Source organism: Lampris incognitus, chromosome 4 (assembly GCF_029633865.1).
Source record: "Lampris incognitus isolate fLamInc1 chromosome 4, fLamInc1.hap2, whole genome shotgun sequence".
Taxonomy (NCBI): Eukaryota; Metazoa; Chordata; class Actinopteri; order Lampriformes; family Lampridae; genus Lampris; species Lampris incognitus.
In genome coordinates, this window is record NC_079214.1 from 41,101,975 (window position 1) to 41,129,961 (window position 27,987).

The 27,987-nt window shown below is 42.1% G+C and overlaps 1 pseudogene; it reads right to left on the reverse strand.

The window, feature by feature from the left end:
- Nucleotides 1–5,309: 5,309 nt before the first annotated feature.
- Nucleotides 5,310–27,987, reverse strand: LOC130112035 (kelch-like protein 23; annotated as a pseudogene).

Here is a 27,987-nt window from a genome sequence, read left to right on the forward strand (position 1 = left end):
CACACCCGGTTTCCCACCCGCAGACACGGCCAATTGTGTCTGTAGGGACGCCCGATCAAGCCGGAGGTAACACGGGGATTCGAACCAGAGATCCTCGTGTTGGTAGGCAATGGAATAGACCGCTATGCTACCCGGATGCCTGTGCTATAGCATTTAGATAAGGTGGATTTGTAGGCACTTTTGATTGTCCAGTCGATTATAATGACAGCATAACCTAATATTCTCTACAGTAACCCTTTTACAGGTTAGCGCACAATATTTCAGTCTTACATTTGGTTTCAGTATTAGGGCTTGCCTTGGCTTGGCTTTACACTGGCTTCCTGTAGCATTGAGAATTGATTTTAAAATTATTTTACTTGTGTTTAAAGCTCTACATGGTTTAGCACCCTCATACCTATCTGACTGCTTATCTGATTATGTTCTGAGCCGCTCTCTTAGATCCTCTGGTGCTGGCCTGCACAATGTCCCTAGAATGAACTACAACAAGTATGGCGAAACAGCATTTTGTTTTTATGCACCGACGGCTTGGAATAGACTCCCCAACAAATAAGAGAAACAACGTCCATGGATAGTTTTAAGAATCAGCTCAAGATCCATTTTTATGCTCTTGCTTTTAATTAATTTCATTTTATTTATTTTACTCATATTTTTTATCTTGTACTGTGGTTTTATTTCTTGCCTTGTTTTGTTTTTTGCCTAGGTCTGTGTTTTATTACTTTTAACTTATTGTATCTGTATTGTTGTTGAGTTTTATTGTTTCCCTTGTTTTTAATGTGAAGCACTTTGAGCTGCATTTTATGTATGAAAGGTGCTATACAAATAAAGTTTATTATTATTATTATTATGGAGTACAACACAAGGGATTATTACATTTTTTGTAAAAGTATATTCCCAGGCAACCCTAATAGTTAAGGTTTTAGATTATATGTCCAGGAGCAATTCCTGACTGTTAGACAGTCCTTTTAACCCACTAATCAGTCCTCATGTACAGTCAAAACTGACATGATCATTTGATGTATTACTGTGTAATGCTCCTCTAATTATTTTTTGCTTTAATGAGGCAAGCAAGCAAAGCCGCTCTGCCTAACCCCCTCTCATGCCAATGTCATTTACTTCTTCATTTTCCCTTAATTTATGAACACTCTCGGTCATGCTGGAGCACGGAGGAAAAATGGTCACAGGACGGGTGCCCTTTTATAAATCTAAGGTGGCAAACCAGCCCTGCAGCAGTGGAAGTATTACTTTGAGCTAAAAAAAAAAAAAATCATGAAAAATTACACAGCCCAAACAGTCTTTAGCTGGTTTTAAACTTTAAATATACTGGGAAGCCAGCACTCCTGCTCTTTTTCAGCAATGACATGTTTCATCTTCATGTACACACTCATGTCTTTGCACACAGGGACCAAGAAAACAGCATAATAAAAGCATAATAATTTTTAACATTTTCACTCTCACTGAAGTTACTGAATAGCAAAATATCATCTCAATGCAATTTAATAGATTTAAGATTTTTAGAGACTTGAATTGGGATGATCGTGAGGGAGAGGGATGAGGATCTTGTGTGTGAGTGAATTGAATGAATGGGGGGTAGACTTTTCATAGGGTTGTATTATATATACATATCTGTGCATAATTGATGATGTCTTTTGTATTTTTCATAGTTTGTTTGATGTGAGCAGCATTCTTTGTGGTCCAAGACAATTTCCCCCTTGTTGAATAATAAGGTCTTATCTGAAAAAGGCCCTCTGACGTTTCCACTGAGCAGCTTTCCCTAGAGATTGTGGATGTAAAAGGGCCTTGCTCAAGAAAACCCCAGTGATTGTTGATGAGGGAGGAGTCTCTGACTCATTCATTTTGACCCTGTTAAGGTTGCTTCCCGCAATCTAGGGATTTGAACTAGTGACCCACACGTCATAAGCTTGCTTTTTTGCATGTATTAATTCATTTTGCTTCTTCTCACGTGACTAGCCGATATACATAAAACAGGTTGAACAGATGAGTTACTGAGTTATTTATGAGTTTGGCATTTGTTTCTTACGACCCACAGAGCAATTGGATGTGCTTGCAACCCATGATAGCCTAATTCGAGTGTGATTTAAAGGATAAGACATTTAACTCACTGTTGTTATTGTTGCTACGTTCCAAACGTTGTATCCAGATGAACTGATTCAACCTTATTTTATTTTCTTACCTGGATTATTGAGCATGCATCAATACACTTAGATGTAGATAGTGCAATAAATTTTGGGTAACATTAAAATGTCATAGCAATACGGTTTGGTTACTGTAAAGAACAAATATCTGTAGGAAACATTTCTTTGTTGCTGTACATCATTGAAAATTGTGGCATATATAAAAGGTATTGGTATGCATGAGTAAAATATCAAACCTGTCACTGACTGACTTATAGATATTGATTCAAAGTAAACTAAATAAATAAACAAGATTACCAAATGTTGATATAGAGTTGATTTTAAGGGGTTAACAAAGTTCTGCAGACTAAGTTCTAGACTGAGCCTCATCACATGCAGGACAACAGCAGCAAAGGCCAATGGAGAGTAAGGTTGCATTTATGTGTCAAAAGCAATATGGTCACCACCCCTTGCCCTGCTCTCTCTCTCTCACTCTTTATCTCTGTGGCTGTTTTTATGTGAGCTTAAGAGAGTAAGAGAGAGAGAGAGAGACGGCTCTAATGCATGAAGAAGAGGTCACCCATCTAGAAACACATCCTACATGGTTCAGGAGACTAATTATACAAGAAGGCCATGCTAAGTCTATCACTTCAGAGAGTCTGCAGGCTACACAGGGACCAAGCGACATGGATACCCCATTCAGAGGAGGGAAACAGCTTCTCATGCATGCCTTATTACCCCAAAGACCTGCGTCAGTGGCAGATAAGTCACCTACACCTTCTAGCCTTGCTCCTCTGCGGATGTAGATCCTGTAATGATACATTTCACTTCGGGCGGTTTTCAGTTTGATGGGAGGAAATATGGAAACAAAAAAAATAGGAGGGGTAAAAAAGTACCGCAATGTGGGACATCCTCTCTGACCCCCATCAAAGAGTCCTCTCTTCACATCTTGTGTTAAGGCGACACAGTGCCAACCCCTCATTTTCCTCCAGTCCATCTCTAATGGGATTTGGGTTTTATATTAAGTCCAGCTCCCCAACCCCCCTCCCCCACCCCACTCCAACCACCCCCTTGTCCTGACACTTTGGTGTGAAATGATTTGAATTTAAAAAGTAGCTAAACCCACTGAGCAGGCTTCAAATAGGATTGTGTGTGCCTTCCCCTGTTAAGCAGGGCCTTCCAGGTGAGCCTGCCCTGTAAAATGACAAGGAAGGTGAGGGGTGCGGGTATGTAGGGCAGCGCTTACACACCGCTCACTCACAAGAGAAATCTTGACCAGATCATCTTGTACAAGACAGGGAGCCGTGTTTTACTCTTTTATACTTTGTATTGGGCATTCTGCACTGATAACACCACAGCTGACTGTGTCTGGTATGTCAGAATCTGGATCTGAATCAGATTTTGTTAAACTAATAAGCGTTTCATATGCACCTTACTTGCCTTTGTGGGTTTCTCACATTAAACATATGCCATAACAAAGATGTCATAAAAGGACAATATCTAGGTATAAAGGAATGTGGGACAGACAAGTAGTTATAGCAGGTATAGAACCCATGAACTTTTCACCATGAATACTGAACCGTGAAATGTAACAGTCAATGCACTGGGTTTTTGCACATCCTTTTCATTATCTGCAATAATGAAGGAGGACGGGCCTTTGTAATATAAATGATTCAAGGTCAGGTACAGAGTAATACCAGTTTCATGAGGCGTTAAACTGCCTCCAACTTTAATAGTATCATATGGACAGAGACAGTTTTATTCCATCTCCATAATATCTCCATGGGAAATTATGCATATACTGCAAAGTTTACTACATGGACACTAGATACAAAGATGCAGAGTGTATCTGAAATGATGGTGATTCCTAAAGAAGCCTTATTTGCATTTTACATCTTGTCTGTATCCTGTATGTAAAATGAATTCAGACATGCAAAAGCGAGACTCTTATAAAGCTGTATAATAGCTGTATCAACAAAGGAGAAAATAGGATACCGTACTTTGATCAAAACAAAATGTCCATAGCATATATCGCTGGCAAGCATTCACCAATGTCTGAGTTTTGCTATGCATTCCATCTTGATCCAGCTGACATGTTTGGTGCCATGGCTAATTACAGGAGTAATGTATTTAGGCCCATTAATAACTGTCTTGACAGCCCCAGACTGATTTTCTCCATAACTACACTGGATAAAATTGTGCAGTCAGGCAGATAATGTATACCCAGAGCAGCAGCAACAAATGCCATCTCAGTTTTCCTAGGAATCTAATGGATTGTATCTACTGTTTAATTTCTGATTTGATTGTAACACACAAAACACTTGTATTAGTACACTACCACAATTTAGGATACCAATCTCTACTAACCAACAAAAATTCTTATTCATACCTTTTCATTTTGAGTGATTTCAGGTGTGATTTTTGCAGGTGGTGGGATAACATCAGTATCAAAGGGTAGTACTCAAACCATTTGGCTATTACTGTGCAAATGTGAGCAACAGTAAAATCAAGTAAAATTAGACCAGATGGCAGAGTAACTTGATGAACATCAAGGACAACTGCTCTTTGAAATTAGCTCAGTTTATTTGAGCACACTGTTAAACATAAACGGTAAATTCAGTTTCATTTGCATGTGAGACAACAGCTAAAAATCTGTGCAATATGTCCTATAGTCTGTAAAAAGCACTTTGGTCAGTAGACTAGAAAAGCGCTGTATAAATGCAGTCCATTTACCATTTACTATTCTGTAAAAGGGGTAGTAAAACATCTATAGAAAGTACACTGATATGAGTTAGGTCAGCACGACTACATGGCAGAACCTTTGTAGAAATGCTGGGATACTAGCCAGCTTATTACAATCAATAATAATTCATTTTTACCATCACTGAGTAGTAAGAATTAAATTATCACCAAATAAACCATATCATTCACTATAATTCATTGCATGTAGGCTACATTTGCATGACTTAACATCCAGTCTGGAGTAGATTGAACAGTTTTCACATATGTGTAACTATGTATTTAAGATATGGCTGTTTCTCTCCCTCTTTTAGCTTTTAATAACTCCTACAAAACAAGTACAGATAATGCATAATGACATATATAGAAAATTGATGAAGAAAAAGACAGTAGTTTTTTTTTTTATCATCTATTCAATTCGGAATATGAATCTGAACTCTACATACAATCTGTTATTTTGACGCACAGGAAGTTTCTTTCCTCCCCACAGTGTTTCAGTTCCAGATGTCTGTTCTCTGTGATCTCATTCCTTTGAATCACTCCAGACTCTATTCCTTTGGGAGGGCAAATGGGAAGTGTCTCGTTCACCACAGGCTTCCCATTGACCCATAGCCACCGTCCAGCCAGGAAAGTGAAGCTCTGTCCACACCTCATCTGTCTGGGCCTCTTGTAACATCCTGCCCACATTGAGGATTTCTATCAAAGGTTCAAGCTTAGGAGGTCATACGCATGGTTGAAGAAAAAAATCGTCAGAAAGTGGGGTGAGCTTGGTGCTTAGAACCCCGCAGTGTTTCAAAGCATCATCTCATGTCTTTCTCTTTCTCTAAGAACTGGTTCTCTTAATGAAAAAAAAAAAAACATAGTGAATTACAGTTCACATTAGCCCAATATTGAAACCCTGTGACAACACAATCCTCATTTCCATTGTAGTTATCAGGTTGGTCCTCCAAACCACCTCCTGGTGTCAGTCATTTTTGTCTATATAGAAGTCTGAACATCTATACAGAAGTCTGAACATGTATCAGGTAAAAGTTTTGCCTCATCCTCATCTCTTACGGTGGTTATCAGTATAATGCTCCTTGCAGTAGTTGTGGGCCTCTACCCAGGTAGTTTTATCTTGCACATGATAGAAGACTCTGAGATATCAGATGAAAAATCTCACCACACAGGGTAGTGAGGTTAAATATGAGGATATGGAAAAGGAAAGTGAGCCCACTGTGTCTGTTTTTCACTGGCATGATGTGCCAAACAATTATGTAGAGAATCGACTATCACTGCTCTTAAATACAGCCTACAGGTGTCACCTAAAAAACAAATCTCCATTTTATTTCCTCCATGGAATAGTGAAACGGCGATGAAAATCCATTCGGGCTACAATATGCTGAGTGTTTGGCATTTTATAATACTAATCAACATTTGCGGACACACAACAAACTATTTATAGGTGTCATAGTCTCAGTGGCAGGCTCAGGTTAACTGATACACACTCAACATTTGCACCCCTGTCCGTTCCCGCATCCAGCCAACCAATCTGAGTTTTTCCCCATGAACCAGAGATGGCATCATCCTTAACCTCACCTGCCGTCAGCATCAGTCCACCTCTCCATCCTTTCATCACATAGGAAAATCAATCTGAACTTTTTCTTGCAGTAAAATATCTTCAGTGATGCAAATTCATTGTCTCAACAATGTATTCATCTAGATTGTATAACATATCCTGGTGACTAATGAAAAGGGAGGGATAACAATGAGATCTGGTATTTCTTCACACAAGTGCATCATGACATGCATTTCTACTAGGGCTGGGTACTGGCAAGGACCTCAAAATATACTTATCACGATACAGGGGTCACAATACAATGGTATCACGATACATTGCGATAAGATACATATTACGATACATTGCAGAACTCTGCATAATTTACTGAAGATTTAGAAATACAGCCAAAAATACAACTTGCTGTGGGTAGTCTAATATTTATATCACACTATATTTTGAAAACTCAGCGAACAAATTGAGACAAAACTATTCAATTCAAAATTTCCATTTCAGTTTATTAGAACAGTATTTGCATTGCACAGTGCACACTGTCACTGAACACACTGAACTCAACTGCAACGTGGATGCCATAACATTATAAAATAAATTTTAAAACATTAATATTTGCTTTATGTGTCGATACGAGCGGCTGGAAAATCGATTAAGTATTGTGATTTTTTTTTTTGCAATACTGAGCTGTATCGCTTTTTTTTTTTTTGCTCAGACCTAGTTTCAACTACTTTTAATTTTGTCATATTAAACAGAAATTTTTAAAAAAAAAGGTTTCCAAAAGCAAAATGTTTAGCCAAACATAATTGAGGATGACTTACGGCAAACTAAGAAACAGAAGGCACTAATCTTGATAAAAAGGATAAAACTATTAGCTAATGAAAGGAAAGCAACAGCTTCAATACCTTAGAATACAATAACTAAATACCATATATTTGAAAAAGTATTACAGACCACAAGTTGTACTAGAACAAAACTGAATTCAAGTCATAAACATACTTGATGTCTGATGCATTTCGTTTTACTTTCAGAGAAAGCTGAAGTTCTTGTATACAAAACAAAAGAAAGGTTTTGTTTCTGCCTGTTTTGGATCCAAGGTCAAATTTAAAGTGGTATTTAAAACATGTCAACTTGATGAAGCCAGAAGCCAGAAATCAAGTCACTGTGATTGAAACACACTGAATACTTTTTTTTTGTCTTCTGTCACAAAAGCCAATTGGTCCAACTGATATTTAACACTGAACACCAACTACGGCGTCAATCTCTGAATAGAGCAAGTTTCTGTCTGTTTTTCACAACCCATATATCATATTCTATACCATATCCAGCGATCTTATAATATAGGGGACCTGAAAGGAGGGCGCATTACCATTGTGTTTTGGATTATACCTTTCACGACGATCAGAATCAAAGCCTCACTTTTGAAGAGCCTTTGATTGTGGTGAATCTTCAGATCTGCGAACCCTGAGGCAATAACGTTAATCCAGAAAGGATACAGTATGTCAGCACGTCCCATTAAAGTAGACCTGCTGCTGACAAACATCACCACTGTATGATTTTGTCAGGCATTACTGTTCCAATACAGTTGTGGCATGCTCACGAATCGCTGTCATATAGTAGCTGTCTTACCGCTACACACGCAGCCCTGTCATGTGTTATCAAATACGCATACTTTAACTTCATTTATTCCCCGTGCATAGGCTGTGTCAGCCGCCCGTATTGGGTGTTTCTGCTTTCGCCTTAAAATTGCAGCGTTAAGACGCGGGCCTTCAAAAGCAAGGGCAATCAGGGTTATTAGACAGTTTTCCAGAGGTGGACCCAAGTTCGCCTTCTTCACATGGATGAAGCGGTTGTTAAATCTCAGTCTAAACAAGGATAACGCACACTAAAGACTAGCTAATCCTCGGTCATCAACTGAATTTAGCATGTTGCAACACATTCAATTGGCAAAAGGTACAGCGCATTCGCCTCAATGCAACAAAACAACATAACAAAGGGCCACCTGCGGCCATATTTACTCACACCAGTTTGGACGCCCTCGGGCCGCGTTGTTTGAGGGACGAGCAGGATCGAGTGACTTCAGAAAGTTCAAACTACTCAGCAGGACTCAAAACCGAATCGGAGGAGAAACAATGCGAATATCTAGTCGAGGAGAACCACCTTTTTGGTTAAGAGGACGTCTGTAATTGTGGCAGTAACCTGTCTCCCTACATTCACGGAGCCAGCTGACGTGTCAATAACATGACGGCTCTTTGGAGTGCGAGGACATTCCGACAGCTAATCAACGGTAATAAGCCTGCCACGCGCTCCGGCGGCGGCGTTGCTTTGCGCTCGAATTGTTTCCTTTAATTATCCCACACCCGTGTTTTACTGCAGCGGTGTCACATTTTGCATCCCCAAAGAATATGTGTCCCCACATGTCCGCCGGCTTCGCGACAACGCGCAACGCAAACTTCTTTTTCTTTTTTTTCCTCTCCCCAACTGTCCTTACCCTACTCTTCACATACGGCTTCCCACCCGCAGACACGGCCGATTGTGTCTGTAGAGAGGCGCCCGACCAAGGAGGTAACACGGGGATTCGAACCGCCGACCCCCGTGTTGGTAGGCAACGGAATAGACACGCACAACGCAAATTCTTAAAGAGCGGATCTCGATTATTACATTTCGGTTTGACGTCAGGACCGTAAGTGTAAATTGTATAATGGATTTATTATTATTATCAACACGGTTTTACAAAGTAGCATACCGAAAGCACGAGCATTTTCACGATTGTAATTGATCTGCTTTTAATATGCCGCATTTTGTGTAAATCTGTGTTGATAATTAATCAAAAATAGTTGAGAAAGAAAGACGTCTCCTATACGTCGAGGAAAGCGTATTCTTTTGGGGGTACAACACTTGGCGTTGCATCGTCAGGCAGACTGAGCACCGCTGAGCTCCGGTCTGGCACTCACCTAGATACACATCTGCTCTGATTAATCGCCTGCTTCGCCCAGTGCATACATTTCATTATCGGCCATAAGTGGGCGAAAACAATTTTTTTAAAAAAAGGATGGGACATTGTGTAAGGCTGTCAGGGGACAAAGGGAGGGTGAGGATTAGTAAACACTGCCTAAAAAAAAAGAAATTACAATTTACTGGGCTACACCTGTCCATCATCACTTTTTCTGTTTGCATGACTTCATATCATCGATTGTCAGATAAGCCTACACACTTCCTCTGAGTATGGGTTGTAAACATGGGAAATCTGTAGTTTAGCTCCCGGGGGTTCGTTGTACAAAGCAATATATATATATATATATATATATATATATATATATATGATATACGCACATTTTCTTTCAACGACTCGAGGATGTTCTATGGCGATATACAGCGACAATAAGAACTGAAATAAACAGAGCAACACTGCCACCTACTGGCAATCTATGCTTACCTACTTAGTGTTGTACTGCAGAGGGCATCCACACTGGCGAGAGCGGCCTATTTATCCAAATCTTTAGGGCACAATGGTGTGACTTGAAATGGGGGTGAAACCAAAAAAAAATGGGTCAAGGAGATTTAAATCTGGTTCTACAATAAGCAGAAAACAATTGGTACAAAAGCATTTGTCATGCTATTTCATGCTGGAATGTTATGCATACCTAATAGTATTTCATAAAAATTAAAAAGAAAATCCTGATTTTATTACAGCAAACACCATATCACCAATTAACACAATGCATACTCTTATTTCTCTCTCTCTCTGTCACTTTCTTACCTTCGACTGCTTTTTTTTTTCATCACAGCCAAACAAAATTGGTCGCACAAATTAAAAAGGAGTGGTGGTCAACGTCAAAGTGTTCCAACAGGTAAATGTTTTTTTTTCCCTCTCTCTTTATTATCTTAATACATTGGGTATTAAGTCATTCACCAACACATTTTAAAGAAATCTAAGGTGCTTAACAGATTTCATTTTTTCAGTCAGAAAAATGTATACCTCACACTGGAATATCAATGTAATCTTACATCTCCTTATTAATCAGATATTATATATATATATATATATATATATATATATATATATATATATATATATATATACACACACAATGTTACAATTTCATTTAGCAGATGTACAACTAAGAATTAATACAACACAAGCAAGGGTCTAGTTACAAGACAGCAGTGCAAGTAAGTGCCAAAAAACAAGATTCAAGTCCGATAGGATATAGGTGTCGGCAGGCAGTGTACAAAGGCAATGCATTGGGTGCGTAGAAGCGTTTTTTGTTTTGTTTTGTTTTTGTTTTTGTTTTATATATATATATATATATATACTATACATATATGTGTGTGTGTGTGTGTGTGTGTGTGTGTGTGTGTGTGTTTAAAACAACATCAACAAATACAAAACGATCATCACACCGTGATCATCAAAATCATAATTGACAGGAGTGGAATCATGAATTAGATTACGTTCATCCTAGTTTAGATAAAACAATGCAAACTGCAACTGTAGTGGTGCATGGAAGTGCAGATGGAGTCCTGCTGTTGTTGTTTTTCTCTAAATGGTGCCATTCTTCTGAGCCGTGGATCTACAGGAGACAACTCCCTGTGATATGGCACTTGAGATAAGGGTGAGCTATAAAGACCCAGGGAAAGCAGAGGCTGTTGTCTCCCATTTGTTCAGCCTGCCTATCAGTCTGTCTTTAATCTCTTTTTATCATCCTTTTCTTTTGCTCTCTTTCTCTCTCAGGTTAAATATCTCTCTCTCTCACACACACACACACACTCTCTCTCGCTCTCTCTCTCTCTCTCTCTCTCTCTCTCTCTCACACACACACAGTCACTCACACAAAATCATCACACATCTTTACAAAACAGAGATTTAAAAAGCTCACATTTGATAAGGAAATCCTTCACTCATAACATGCTTAGTACTGCATTTCCCACGTTGCTGACGTGAAGCCCATTTTGCTCCTTTTCTTGATGCTTTATGTCACATTGTAAACACAGATGCAGCGATGCCGATGCACAACTTCAGGCAATTCTCCCACTATGTCCCATGAATATATGCGGGGGGTCATATTTCCCCATGCTCTGTAGGTAAGTCCCCTTGGAGAAGGAGTATCCCCCAGTGGTGTAGAGGCATTCCTGCACAGCCACCACCCCACATTCCATCCTTCTTTCCTTCACGGGAGCTAAGGAGACCCACTCCTCCTGGTCAGGGAAATAGCGTTCCACAAGGGTGGTGTGTGTCCCCCACCACCACCACCACCATCACCACCACCAGGTATACAGGCTGTTATTCAAGGACACGAGTCGCATGCTGTACTCTGTAGGAGGAAAAAGAAAACAACATGATTCTATGTGTATGTGTGTGTGTGTGGGGGGGGGGGGTTGTGTGTGTGTGGTTGTAAGTGCAGTTAACTTCAGAGTATAATTTGGAGCCAGCGAGCAGAGCCACTCTTGAGATCACCACTGTTCATATTAGGGGATTAACTGATATCCATGCATGGCTATATATTACTTGTAGCAAGAGCAATATCTGGTCCAGGGAACACTGCAATTTTTTTTCATGCATGGAGACTTACTATACTTTAATTGTCTATAACCGTCAGACTTGCAGTGGCTCCCAATTGGGCTAAAATGGGGATGGGCCATGGTTTCACATTAGTCGTGGGGTTAGTCTTGGTATTTCAGTTAATCTTAGAGTTGAGCTGAGTTCAAGACACAATTCGCCCAGGTCCTGGAATGCACCATCCTAGTTGTCTCTGTTTAACCGCTTATTCATACAAAAGAATGACCAAACAATAGTTTCTTTGATATAGGAACTGAAATAGGGCTAAAAAAATAGCTCTGGGAAACAAAATAATAATATTAATGCCTTATTATAAAATGTTGTAAGTATTAAAAGCTGCAGTGTGGAAGTTTTGTTTGCCCCCTCTGGCAGTGAGAGTAATTACTTCTCTTCTTTCAGAGCTCTCCAACGAGGAAAAACTACACAACGACGGTTATCCGTGTTTGTCCTCGCCGTCGACAACTTTCTGTTTTCTTTTTTTTTTTTGCCTTTAATCCTTCCTCTAAACAACGAGTTTCTTTTTTCTCTTGAGAATCAGAAACTTTGGACGCTGTAATGTCCGTAGACGCCTTGTCTTACTGACATAAGAATAATTCAAGAACGAGCCGACTTCGTAGGTTCTTAACTGTGTAGCTTTTACTAGCGTTCATCCGACATACAACCTTCATAACATGCGCTTCTAACTTCCTGTATACGTCACACGCACTGCACGTACATCCGTGAGTGGGTCAAGTTAAACACGTGACCTTTCAATCATTACATCTCCCCCTCTAAGATGATTTTCTAACCTGTATATCACCCCCCTTTTCACAAAAAAAATAAAAAATCCCCCACAGTACACAAGTCCATACGCCTCACAAATCCAGCCGGATTGCAGGCTTGCTCACCCTGCCAGAGCGAGTAACATATGGTGTGGAAGTTGGCATTTCTGCTGCTCGGGACTCATCCGTGTTTCCACTCTCCCCTGGAGTGACATGGTCAGGATCCCTGCTGACAAAGGTGAGTGTTTTAGGTGTGGCCAACAGGTGACGCCTGTTCCTTCTGTAATGTTCACCTTGAGCTGTCTCCACTATGTAGGATCTGGGAGTGGAGCTCTGACTGTGAACAACTGCTGGCATTGTCCATGTTTTCTGTCCATCAAGTTTGGTGAGTACTGCGTCACCCGAGTTCAGTGGGCGCAGTGTCCGCACGCCGTTCCTGCGGTTGTAGTAGAAAGCCTGCCTCGATTTGGCTGCGGCGTCAGCGGTTTTGATCAGTTCCTCTTTAGGCCAGGCCGGTTTCAGGTTATGCTGCAATGTGGGTAAGGTGGTTCTGAGTCTCCTACCCATGAGCAATTCCGCTGGACTGGCTCCAGTGGAAGAAGAGGGTGTAGCTCTGTATGTCAACAGGGCGAGGAGAGGGTCTTCCTGCCTTAATATGCTTTTGGCTATCTGAACAGCCCTCTCTGCCTGTCCATTACTCTGGGGGTAGTGTGGGCTTGAAGTCACATGGATGAAATCATAATCCTCACTGAACCTCTTCATCTCTTCTGAAACTAGCTGTGTCCCATTATCGCTAACTACAATTTCAGGGATACCAAAACGTGCAAATGTAGCCTTCAGCCTAGCTACAACCTGACTGCTAGTAGTTGTTGGTAGATTTAGGATCTCCAAAAACCTGGAATAATAGTCAGACACTATCAAGTAGTTTTGCTTTTTGTACTCACACAGGTCTATGCCAACTTTCTGCCATGGTCTGGATGGGAGCTCACTTGACATTAAAGGCTCTTTTCTCTGTGTGTTCTTGTGTTCTCTGCAGAATTGACATTGCTGTATCTTTGTTGTAATGTGCTCTGTCATTTTGGGCCACCACACTGACTGGCTAGCTCTCTCTCTGCACTTAACTATCCCCTGGTGCCCGTCGTGTATTCTGTCTAAGATCACCTCCCTCATCTCTGTGGGAATGACAATACAACTGCCTCTGATGACTAAACCATCTACCGCAGATAACTCCCCTCTCACCTGATAAAAGTCTCTGACTGTCTCCGGCACTTTATCGACATACTCAGGCCAGCCGTGTCTGATGAAGCCCAACACTGTCTGGAGCTGCAGATCCCCATCCGTGCTCTGTTTTATCTCCTGCATCCTTTGAGGTGTGGCAGGCACCTGGCACACGATGGCATCAATGTGCGCTGCAACATCATCATGAGAAGCACCATCTCCGTAGCACTGCTCTGGGCCTCTGGAGAGTGCATCAGCCACAGCTAAAGTTTTGCCTGGTGCGTATTCAGCCACTGCATTGAAACGCATCAGCCTCATTAACAGTCTCTGGCACCTAATGGGCACATTATCCAAGTCTTTGCTGTTCATGAGAGGCACTAGTGGTTTATGATCGGTGACAAGTCTGAAATTGTCAAGCCCAAACAAGTACTTCTCGAACCTTTCACATGCCCAGACGCTGGCTAAGCACTCTTTCTCGATCTGTGCGTACCTTGTCTCTGCGTCACTCAGCCGTCGGGAGCAGTAGGCCACGGGCTTCCAGTGTTCCCCGTGCTGCTGGAGCAGAACGCCTCCCAGCCCGTAGCTGCTGGCATCTGCTGACACCACCGTAGCCTTAGTGATGTCATAAAAGGTGAGTACCGGGGCGGTGGCGAGTGCTGCTTTAAGGTCTTGGAATGCTGTGTTCTGTGCAGGTCCCCACAGCCACTCTGTCGTTGCTTTAAGCAGTCCATAAAGCGGCTGACCTACAGTGGACAGCTCTGGGACGTATTTTGCCAAATAGTTCACCATCCCGAGGAACCTCTTGAGTTCCGTCACGTTCTGGGGCTGAGGAAAGTTCTCTATTCCGGCCACTTTGTCCGGGTCAGGTCTGATGCCTGCCTCGTTGATGATATGACCAAGGAAGCGGACTTGTTTCTGTTTGAACTTGCATTTCGCTTGGTTCAGTTTGAGACCTGCTGTTTCAATGACCCCCAGCGCCTCTGCTAGGCGCCGGTCATGGATTTCCTCAGTCTCTCCATGTATAAGGATGTCATCCATGTACACCTCTGTGCCCTCTAGCCCGGTCAGAGTTTCCGCCATCTTTCTCTGGAAAATCTCTGGAGCACTCGTTATACCAAATGGAAGGCGGCAGAAAGCATACCTCCCAAATGGGGTGATGAAAGTGGTGAGCCCCCTGCTGTCTTCATGCAAGGGGATCTGGTAAAACCCACTTGCTGCATCCAACGTTGTGAAGAACTTTGACCCTGCGAGCCTTGGCATTATTTCCTCCATAGTGGGCAGCACGTATTTCTCACGTTTCACCGCTCGATTCAGCCTCCTGAGGTCAGCGCAGCAGCGAACCTCTTTCTTGTTCGGTTTCAGCACCGGCACCATAGCGGCGCACCATTCTGTGGGCTGAGTCACTTTTTCAATAATGCCCTCATTTTCCATGCGCTGCAGTTCTTTCTTAACCAGTGGTACAAGTGGCAGCGGTATCCGTCTGGCTGTATGCACCGCGTATGGCTGGGCACCCTCCACCAGAGCTATTTTCACTGGGTCTGTTTTCAGCAGTCCACTTGAACCGAAAACTCCACTGACCTCATTCATCCGCTTCACTAGACCCATCTCCACTGCCTCTGGACGACTCAGCAGACAGCTGCCTCTCCCCTTGATCACATACACTGGAAAGGAGTATTGTTTCTCCTTGTAGTTGGTTGTGGCTTGAAACTGTCCTATGCAGCTGATGTTTCCACCTGGGCTTATGAAGCATGTGTCAGGAGGTCCCAGTTTTATGTTTGGCTTCAGCTTTTTAAATGTCCCTTGGTTGATAACAGTAGCGTCAGCCCCCGTGTCAATTTTAAAGGTTATTGGTACATCACTTATTGTTAAACTAACAGTCCAATCTTCCTGACTGCTCTCTTTGCCAACTTCTCCCAGAAAGTACAGCTGTTTAACCTCTTCAGTGACTTCTCTCACCGCTTTAGAGTGACATACACGCTCCCAATGTCCCTTTTTATGACACTTGTTGCACTTACTGTTCGTTGCAGGACACTTCCGCTCATCGGTGTGCTGCGTCTTGCCGCACCTCCCGCATTCATCTACTTTGTTGGTTGCAGGACTGCTGCCACCATGACGCTGTCCGCCCTTTTTGTTTTGGCGTCCGTCCCGCCGTCGGACAACATTGACGTTAGCCAGCTGGGCCTCTGGTTGGTTAGCTTGGAGGCTGAGCTGCTTTGTTATTGCCTCCGCCTGGCGCACTTGTTCAATGACTTTCACCAGAGTAAGGTCCGCTGTGAGCTGGAACTGACGGGAGAGCACCTTGTCTTTTATGCCCACTACCAGACGATCTCTGATATGTTCATCCCTCTTGTCCCCAAACTCACAGTGTTCAGACAGCTCATACAATGTCCGGATGTACATCTCCGCTGTCTCTCCTGGCTGCTGGCTACGTTGATAGAAGCACGCCCTCTCATGTATGATGTTACGGCGGGGAATAAAGTAGTCGTCGAACCTTTTCAGTACGATATCATAGTCCACTTTATCACCCTCCGCCGCGAAGTCAAACGAGCTGAATATCTTTTCAGCCTCGCTGCCCATTGCATAAATCAGCGAACTCACTTGAATCTCCCCGTCGTCTTTATCCAGCTTTGTCGCGAGCCTGAAGCGCGAAAACCGTTGTCTCCACTCCGGCCATTCAACGGGGCAGTCAAACTTGAATTCACTCGGCGGATTAAACTTCGGCATGACCGCTCGTGTTCCGATACACAGACTATTCTGACACCATGTAATGTCCGTAGACGCCTTGTCTTACTGACATAAGAATAATTCAAGAACGAGCCGACTTCGTAGGTTCTTAACTGTGTAGCTTTTACTAGCGTTCATCCGACATACAACCTTCATAACATGCGCTTCTAACTTCCTGTATACGTCACACGCACTGCACGTACATCCGTGAGTGGGTCAAGTTAAACACGTGACCTTTCATTCATTACAGACGCTTCTTAAGCCCGCCATAGCTTCCAACCCCGGAAGCTTTCTGGCAGAAAGTCCCGAAGACCATGTGAAAGATTTCGGCAGCCTGCCCTGCAGTACTAGTACAAGACACGCCCACTCCCATCATTCACTGCGGGGGCGTTTCTTGAACTAATGTGGGCGTGTGTTGCACTGTGAGGGCGTGTTTGTACTAGCTGCATGCTGGCATAACAATTATTGACGTAAAACGCGTCACTACCGGTGCTCCAGCGTGAGAATGACGCCGGACGCCAGATTTTTTTTTCTTTTTATTTTTTTTTCTTTTTTTTTCAGACACCAGATTCAAAACGGTGGTATACTGCAAAATACAGAGAGATTTACGTGGTGGTGATAGGCTTAATCAGCATTGTTTGAACTCGTTTGACAAGGATGTGAATGTAAGAGACATTCATTTATATTGTGGCAGGATGAGGAAAAACACAGCAGACGAAGGAGAGATTGCACTTTATTCCTCAGCTCCAAAACCAAACTGAAACAGGAACAACCTTGCACCAGAGAGCCCGGGAATGTAAACCACGCCCCCAGCTCACAGCCCTGCTGGGTGAGAGGCATAGCCCCTAGTGTCCGCCATAATATGTAAAAGTCCACAGGCAAGGGTTCTGTTCTGTACCTTTAAAAAGAAAACGATTCAGAGTAAGATTTAAGGATCAGGGTTAGCATTAGGGCGACCTAGATGGGGCGGGTTGTAAGGATACTCCCTTGATCAGTGTCTACCATGTAGTGTTGTATCTTGTTATAGCTGTGACTGCCTTTGACTTACCACCCACCACCACGTAGATGATGTTACCCAGCGCAGATGCTGTGGCATTCCCCACACCTAAAAAACAGCATGGACAGAGATCTCAGATGTTGTTCCTGGAATCTGCTGGAGCCACTCCCCCAATTTAGGGGGTCACAGCCCCTAGTGCTCCTGTTACCACTGAGACTACTGTGGATTTCACCTTCCACATCTGATCTAGTTCTTCCTTCAGCCCTTGATATTTCTCTAGCTTCTCTCATGCTCTTTCTTCTTGATGTTGCTGTCGCTCAGGATTGCTATATCAATCACTACTGAGGTCTTCTGTTCCTTGTTGACCACCAGAATGTCTGGCTGGTTAGCCGGCACCTACTTGCCAGTCTGAAACTTGAAGTCCCACAGGATCCTAGCTCTGCCACTCTCAACCACCTTTGGTGGTGTCTCCCATTTGGACTTGGGGACTTCCAGTCTGTATTCAGTACAGATATTCCTGTACACTTCAGTCTTCCAACTGAAAATCACATTTCTGAACTTACTAAGTCTAGCACCTCCACATGTCACCTGGATCCAATTCCCACAACCCTCGTTCAAACATGTTGGCCTTCTATCATCTCCCACTTTACCTCCATCATCAACTCTTCTCTGTCCACCGATACAGTTCCCCCTTCAGTGAAGATTGCCATAATCAGATTAACTCTGATTTTTTTTTAAATTAGAGTCTACTGAACAAAACAACTACCAGCTTATTTCCAATTACTATCAATCTCCAAAATCCTTGAGAGGGTAGTTGCATCTCAACTCCCGATCTACCTTGATAGGAATAATCTCTGAACAATTCCAATCTGACTTTTACCCCAAACATGGCACATGAACAGCCCTGATTAAGATCACCAATGACATCCTTTGTTCAGCTGACTCCTGTCTACTCTCTAACCTCATCCTCCTTGACCTCACCACAGCCTTTGATACTATATCCCATCAGCTCTTCATGGATTGTCTGGCTAGCATTGGAGTTGGGGGCACTGTGTATCAGTGGTTCGCTTCCTACCTAACAGACAGGACACAATTTGTACAAATTCAGAATTACTGGTCAGAAAGTTTGATAGTTCCTTATGAAGTTCCATAGGGTTCAGTGTTGAGGCCACTCCTGTTTATTATTTACTTCATCCCTCTATGCAACATCTTCCAGCACTACGCTACCCATTTCCACTACTATGCTGATGATACACAATTTTATGTGTCCACTAAGTCTACCTCCAATCTCCCCTCTAGTATCCTCACTGCTTGTCTCCATGATATACAGATATGGATGACTAACAATTATCTGAAATTCAACAGTAGTAAAACTGAGCTACTCGTCATTGGCACTAAATCTATACTCTTAAAAACGTATATTTGCTCATTCTCTGTGGAGTTGCTGGAGCCACCATTCTTGTCTTTGCTCAGGCTAAGAGCCTTGGTGTTATCCTAGATAGCAGTACCCTTTCCTTCTCCAGTCATATAAACAATGTCTTCCGGATTGCCTTTTTCTATCTGCGAAACATCTCCAGACAACACAATTGTCTGGAGACACGTCCATGGAGTGTTTTAACACAACACTCCACAGAAGTCTTAGGCAATGTTTTGGTCACATCACACATTGACTACTGCAATGGGATTCTGGCAGGCATCCCCAACAAAATTATTCACCGACTTCAATTCATCCAAAATTCTGCAGCACGGATTAATTTACACATTCAAAGTCCACTGACCATGTCTCTCCCCTGCTGATTCAATTACACTGGCTTCCTTTGTCACAGCGGATGATTTTAAAATGTTATTATTAACATTCAAAGCTCTTCATAATCTATCCCCTGCTTATCTCACAGACCTCCTTCAGACTTACACCCCAGCTTACTCCCTGCGGTCTTCACCAGCAGGTCTGTTGGCACTACCAGCCATCAACCTCGGCATAATGGGTGCCAGGGCTTTCTCCTATGCTGCACCCAAACTCTGGAACTCGATTCCCCATCACATTCACTTATGGGACCCCATTACAGAATTCAAAACTGCTCTTAAAACCCACCTTTTTAAACCACCATACTCACTTTAACAGCATTAATAGCATCAAATTCATCTGTTTTTAACTCTTGCTGATGTATGCTCTATTGCATATTGTATGTTTTATTGTTGATTATACTAATGTGTTTACTGCTTTGTTTTGTTGTGTTTGATGTGAGGTGACCTTGAGTGGCATGAATGGCACCTATCTATCTATCTATCTATCTATCTATCTATCTATCTATCTATCTATCTATCTATCTATCTATCTATCTATCTACCTACCTATCTACCTACCTACCTACCTACCTACCTACCTACCTACCTACCTACCTACCTACCTACCTACCTACCTACCTACCTACCTACCTACCTACCTACCTACCTACCTACCTATCTATCTATCTATCTATCTATCTATCTATATCTCGCATTTTTTTCCCGAAACCGTCAATGGTGTTATAAGTGCTCAACTAATGAGGAGCGGAATATTAACACAAATACAGGGAAAAAAAGTTTTGATGCATTGCAGTACAGGCCTGTTTCGTGCATTGCGCACTCATCAGCTGCTAATGAGGTTCAACAATGAATCATACAGCTTAGTTTGCCCAGCGTCACGCCCCTGATTTTGGTTGGACAGCAACCAGTCAGATGAGGAAAGATTCAAACTATAACAACCAATGGGGTAGGTACTTACAATGCACAGCAACCAATGGAGGGGTAGAAAACATCACAACCAATGGGTTAAGGGACTGGGGCTTGTTTGGAAAAGCATTTAGGGACCAGGGCACTGTTGAAATGGCGTACATTAAACATTTATGTGATTTATGTGATTAATTTATGTGAATTATAGTGGGGTGGTGTTGAGGCACAGTTGGAAGGACAGGGAGTTAAAATATTAAAAAATATATATAAAAAAACTAATAAATGTCATATGTGTATCATCTAATGGGGGGGGAATAATAAAGACATTTTACTTATAGTTACAAAGGAGATATTTTTTTCGCTGTCTACAACTGGAGGCCAATTCGTTTCTATTATTCAAAGTGGACATATCAGGTCTACAAATAATAAAATACTTTTCTGCTAAGCACAGGTTACATCTTTTACCTCTAACTGAATAAGCATCTCAATTCTTGTTTACCAATGACCAAATGTGGCGGCTTAAAGCTGTTGCATTTTTTGCATGTTCATTTCTGAAGCTACTCATATGGGCATTAAACCTAATTTTAAAAGGGCTGTCTGTTAATCCCACGTAAATGTCCAGAGGGGTAGAAAACATCCTGGACAGATGTTTTCTACCTCTCCATTGGTTGCTGTGCATCGTAAGTACCTACCCCATTGGTTGTTATAGTTTGAATGTTTCCTCATCTGATTGGTTGCTCTCCAACCGAAATTAAGGGCGTGACGCTGGGCAAACTAAGCTGTATGATTCTTTGTTGTACCACATTAGCAGCTGATGAGTACACGACGCACGAAACAGGCATGTACTGCTATGCATTAAAACTTTTTTTTCCTGTATCTGTGTTGATATATATAAAACTTTGTTAAAAGAAGCACTCAATGGTAGGGAAAGTGCTCAACAAATAAGGAGCAAAATAATCCAGTGAGTCAAGTAAACTCTTTATGAGACAGTACAAGCCTGTTTCATGACATAAGCAATCATCAGCTGTCAATAAAGCTACTCATTATTAGCTTTATTGCTTTATTGACAGCTGATGATTGCTTATGGCATGAACTGTCTCATAAAGAATTTACTTGACTCACTGGATTTTATATGTATATAGCCATATACTATTTTTTTTTCCTGTATCTGTATTGATATTCAGCTCCTCATTAGTTGAACACTTATGACAACACCATTGACGGTTTCGGAAAAAATAAACGCTATATCTAGCTATATATTTTTTTTAAATTATTATTATTTATTTATGTATTTATTTATATTTATCTATCTCTCTCTCTCTCTCTATATATATATATATATATATACACATAGTATATATATAGATAGATAAATGTAGCGTGTGTGTGTGTATGTATGTGTGTGTGTGTATAATCTTTTTTCCTGTATCTGTGTTGATATTCCACTCATTAGTCGGGGTAGTCCAACCTTGGGGGTCATCCCGGGTTGTCCTCTGTGTGCAGTATGCATGTTCTTCCTGTGTCTGCGTGGGTTTCCTCCAGGTGCTCTGGTTTCCTCCCACAGTCCAAAGACATGTAGATGTAGGTCAGGTGAATCAGCCATACTAAATTGCCCCTAGGTATGTGTGTGTGTGTGTGTGTGTGTGTGTGTGTGTGTGTGTGTGTGTGTGTGTGTGTGTGTGTGTGTGTGTGTGTGTGTGTGTCAGCCCTGTGTGATGGCCTGGCGGCCTGTCCAGGGTGTTTCCTCGTCTGCCGCGCAATGACTGCTGGGATAGGCTCAAGTATCCCTGCGATCCTGAAAGCAGGATAAACGGTTTGGATAATGGATGGAGCCTCCAATATCATACACACACCCAGAGCAGGCAACTGAATAGTGGTAGTACCTGCAAGAATTTACATAGACTCTCACCTCATCTCACCTATCCCGTAACCTCTCGAGAGATCGTTGGCGACCGCTGTTGAATCTGCAACTAGTCCTCACAGACTACTGTCATTTAAAATATAAGAGGAATGCCAACTTTATTACAAGCTCTATCCATCCATCCATTATCTGAACTGCTTATCCTGCTCTCAGGGTCGCGGGGATGCTGGAGCCTATTCCAGCAGTCATTGGGAGGCAGGTGAGAAGACATCCTGGACAGGCCGCCAGCCCATCACAGGGCCCACACACACACACACACACACACACACACATTCATACCTAGGGACAATTTAGTACAGCCAATCACTTGACTTGCATGTCTTGCGACTATGGGAGGATGCTGGAGCCCTTGGAGGAGACGCACGCAGACGCGGGGAGAACACGCAAACTCCACACAGAGGACGACCCAGGATGACCCACCAAGGTTGGACTACCCTGAGGCTTGAACCCAGGACCTTCTTGTTGTGAGGTGACCGTGCTAAACACTGCGCCACCATTCTGCTTTATTACAAGCTAAAATTAATAAATTCTGAACGCTGTTTAAAAGTGTTTTCTTAGAATAGGCTTGGTCTGACCGCTTGTGTATATTAGGAGCCTTATAAAAGGATTAGCTGTGCAGCACTCAGTGAGGTTGAAAAAAAATTTTTTTTTAAATCAGCATTGCAATCATCTGCTGTTTCTTTGCAATATTGCAATACTAAAGAATAAAATGGGGTCACCTAATTTCACCAGATATATACAGCTTTTCACTTTCAAAGCTCCATTTGCAAAGAATTTGACATTTTAACAAAGACTAAGATGATTTTAGAGGGAAAAGGGCTGTTTTTAAAGAAGTCATTAAATCAGTCATTTATATTATTTGTCAGATGTGCTAGAATATTTTATTTTCAAGAGTAATTACAAAAATGTGAACCTTGCTAGATTTAATTTTCTATCAAGCAGTAAGTGTTTTAGCCTACCATAACTGATGGGCTGAATTTGCCTCACATTGTATCCTTTACAACGTGACTATTGCACGTGTATATTGCAATGATGACTTAATATGGCTTAAAAACAACAATATGTTAAGCCCTATTGTTGAGACAAGGTTCACATTTCCAATAAAGATCTGCAATTCAACAAACTTCTTGGCAAACAAACAAACAATCTAAAACAAACCTTACAACATATTTTCCTGGAGTACCTGGCAGTTAGCATCAGCTGCCCTTGAGTCCAACAGCCAGAGTCACTGTTATATTCCCAGACTGTGTCTATCCCCTCAGCGGTGTCAGTTCTATAACCTCCACTGACATTGATGGTGCAGCCCAGCAAAGTCACAGCATAGTTCTCTCTGGTGTGATCTGGCATGTCCTCACCCGGTTCCTACACCCTGCTCCCCGGCTCCCAATACTGGACCCCGCATAAAGGATGTCAGTGGTATCCCCCAATCACCAGTATCCTGCAGCTGCTACTTGCCTGAGTAGATTTTGTGGGGGGCTGTTTGAAAATGGGATACCCAGTGAAAGACACGAAGATGCTGTCAATGTCTTTTAACTGATCAACCACAAGCATTTCCACAAGGTCACTTCTGTGCTGTGTGTGATTTGTAGTGATGGGCAGGGAGGAGAGAAGCTCTGGGATAACAATTATATGAATGTGAGGTGGTTGTGATACAACCACCTCACTAATGTCTCCAGCATTGCTTCCTGGTTTTCCTCCATTAGTACCATTACTAACCTATTTGGCTCCAGCTCTAAGAATTCCTCCTCTTTGATCACCTCTGGAAAACTGACATAAAAGCACTTGTTAATCTTACAAGGGAGTTAAATAGGGAAAATGGTTAAGGCTGAAATCCAAAAATGTTCTCCAATAATAAATAGTCATTTTATCCATCTGGATCATGGAATCAGGTTTTATAATACTAATTGGCATCTTTACTGTGGTTGGAGACACTCTCCAATATGCCACTGTTGAAAATGTTGACCAGGTAGGATTAACACTGGTGCAGCAACAAAAACAGTCCTACTCAAAGGGATTGAAACATGATGACGATGTGGTGATGCTTCCGTTGGACAGGTAACCTACCAATTCAACAACCAATATTACGGTACAGTAGTGTTCCCATTCGATTTGATGTAGTTTGTAGTACTTTAATTTGCCAGTGTTAGTTTTAGTTCTTGTATGCCATTGGATCCCAGGTTCCCAGCTTTAACACGTCAGTAATTAGAGAATAAAATCCTACCATACAATTTACAGTCATAAAGTGTTTTAGTGGAAACGTATTTCTTATAGTTACAAAGCGACTGGTCTCATGCTGCAGAGGATGTATCAATTTTTTTTAAAAAGGTGGGGGGAGGGGGGGGATTGAGAGCCAATCTGTGACCTGCTTGCTAGCAGCCCACGGGCCTCTCTCTCCAGAGAGGGATTGACACACGTGGCGCTGGGCAAGGCTAACATGCCCAAGCAGTTGTCTGCATTTAGCAGATGCACCAGGAAGGCCTCATAGGTCCTCTTCACTGCTCCAAACTGCAGCTGATCAGTGGCCTCGAACTGGCTCTCCACAATCACTGGGGTGATGGTGATTTGGGAAGAGTAGATGCAGCCTACCAAAGCTGACAACACCTCCACATTCACTCCAAGCAGCCTGAAAGTGAGGAAAGGGGAGGCCAAGAGATGAGCAGAGAGTACGGGGAGAAGCACAGGAGTGCATGGGAGAGGTGGAGAGAAGAGCCGGAATGGAGAGGAGACAAGGACAGGGAGGTTACAAGAAGATGGGAGAGTAGAAGACGAGAGGAGGTAAAGAGGAAAAGAGCATAGTAGAGCGGAGAGAGGGAGTGGAGAGGATAAGGGGAAAAGGAGAGCATAGTAAGGAGGAGAAAGGATGTTGTACATAGAGGAAACAAGGCAAAGAGGACGAGAGAAATAGAAAATAGGAAGAATGGGGAGAAGAGGAATAGAATCTATCAGTGCTGGTCACTCGTTAACAGACAACGGCTGTCAACATTTAAACTGAAATGGCACGTTAATGGGCTGTGTTGGATTTGAATGGACTGTGTTGTTATTTCTGCTTTTTAGTTTTGATCTCTCCGTTTTTGTGTTTTTAGAGGTATTGTTTTTAGGGAATTTTTGGATGTGTATTTTTGTCTTCTCTGTTGTACTGCTGTGGGCTGGGAAAAACGGCATTTCGTTTTTATTGATGTGTGCAGGTACATAGTGAAAATGACAATAAACTAAATCTTGAATCTAGAATAGTAAAGGAAAAAAGGAGGAAAAGACAAATAGTAGGGTAGAGGAGAAGAGAGAAAAGAGAGGGCAAAGCCAGCTGAACAAAACAATAGGTGAGTTTATTGGTCCATATAGGACTTGTAAATGTTTTTCAGTATCCACAAACTGTCTTTGCAGGCCCACAGATTAGCATGTTGGCCTCAGAAAATTAAATAGGTTTATTTGTTAAGGTTGGATTATTTGCCCACGATGTATGTGATGCTCTAAACCACAGTGAAGCCCATTTAAATATGGCCTAACCATGTAATTAATCCTGACTGTGTATCTAGATATGATTTATTTGAATTACATTTACACCTGACATCCAAATACATCTCTGGTAAACACAACAAATTAGATTTTCTCTTCCCTTCATCAAAATGCAGATTGACTTGTGCAATACTTCCTCACACAGTATTTGCTTACATCAAAATCGACCCTCAACATCTTGTTTCACTTGTTCCCTGTCCACAAGCTTCCCGTCGTAAAAATCTATTTTTGGCAAGGGTGGTACTACATTATCTGTCTGTCCCCAACCTGTTCGATCTACATGTACTTACTAGTTGGATTCATTCACTGAAATTTATCTCTATTAACATTAAATGAATATAGATTGCAGACACCTTGCATTTAGATGATAATTTTAATTAATTTATTCATCCATTGTCTATATCTGCTTAATCCAATTTAGAGTCACAGGGTTGCCTATCCTAGCAGGCAGAGAACCCAGACACGCAATCACTCAAACATCATGCATACCTCTGGGCTACTTAGAGTCTCCGGCTCACCTACCATGCATGTTTTTCGACTGTGGTATGATATTAAACGACTTGAAGGGAACCAACACAAACACAGGAAGGGCTTTGCAAACAACACGGAATGGCTTATGGATTGAACCTCATCCTGTGAGACAACAGTGCTAACCAAACTTATTAAATGTGCCTGATGTGCATTTTTGATCCGCTTTGAGTGATAAGATCTGTGTGTTTGTATATACCTGACCAGGCTAGTTGCCCTTTCCCTCATGTCTGTGGTGAACATGGCTGAAGCATGGACTACGGGTACAGAGAGCTACCTCATGGCAGTGGATCACCAGGCCAGAGGAGTACTGCAGAGCGATGTCTGTGAATAACCCCTCATGGTAGGACCCCCGCAGGGCATCCAGCAGCGTCACATGGTGTCTTGTATCACAGAAATCATATGTGTAAGGTTCTTCAGGTCTTCCAGAGGACAATTTTTTGGTCTGTCTGTAGCACAAAAAAACGTAACCTCATGCCTCAGAGAAATAAAAATCATTCTAGCTTAAGGAGTGAAAGCAAGTATATTGGCAGTCCTTTAACATAAAGCTTAACCATGGAGTGGGAGAGATTTTAACCACTTTCAGACTCATTCATCATGGTTAAAACTTACTTTGGAAAAATAAAATTATAAAACATACATTTGTGTGTTATATAGGGGACTGCTAAGTATTGATAAACCACCCATGCTATTGACTCAAAACAAAACTTTCTTTAAGGAGCACTTTTATCCCTGATCTGTCAGATTTTAAGTTAGTTTACAGTTTTTCCTTCCACATCTCTGTTTGTGTACCAAAGAGACAACTACCTGCTATAACAGAAAATGATTTAACACCTCTTCCATAATATTATTTTAGTTACCAAAGAACCAAGGAGAGCCATTCCATCATTATAGTTATGTAATGCTGAGCTACTAAAATGGACACTATATTCAAAGGAACTATATTGCCGGCAGCCATACCAACATGTACCCTGGCTCTGCCAAATGACAGAAGCTAAGCAGGTATAGGCTTGGCTAGTACTTGGATGGGAGACCCGCCCAGGAAAACCGATTGCTGCCAGAAGTGGTGCTGGTGGGCTGGTAGGGGGCAGTCTTCCCTCTGATCCTAATAAAAACAACAAATATCAAATCCCAATGCCCCAGTGCAGAGACGGGACACTGTGTTGTAGGAGAGGCTGTCCTTCAGATGAGATGTTAAACCGAGGTCCTGACTCACTGTTGTCATTAAAGATCCCATGTCACTTATCGCAAAGAGTAGGGGATTCCCCGGTGTCCAGGCAAAATTCCCAACCTGGCTCTCTCCATCTGGCCATCTAATCACCCCCCCCCCCCATGTAATTGGCTCAACGATTCCTCCCCCTCCACCTCAAGCTGATGTGTGGTGAGCATTCTGGCGCAAAATTGCGTCCTTGCATCACCCAGGTGGGTGCTACACATTGGTAGTGGTTGAAGCGAGTTACCCCCTTCAATGTGAAGCGCTTTGGGTGTCTAGAAAAGCACTATATAAATATGATTATTATTTTTCATTTTCATAAAGAATGCCTGAACTCTGAACTGTTAAAGCATAGTTTGTAGGGCGTGATCCATAATATGCACAGCCAATGGCTTTATCACAAACAGACCTTATCAGCAT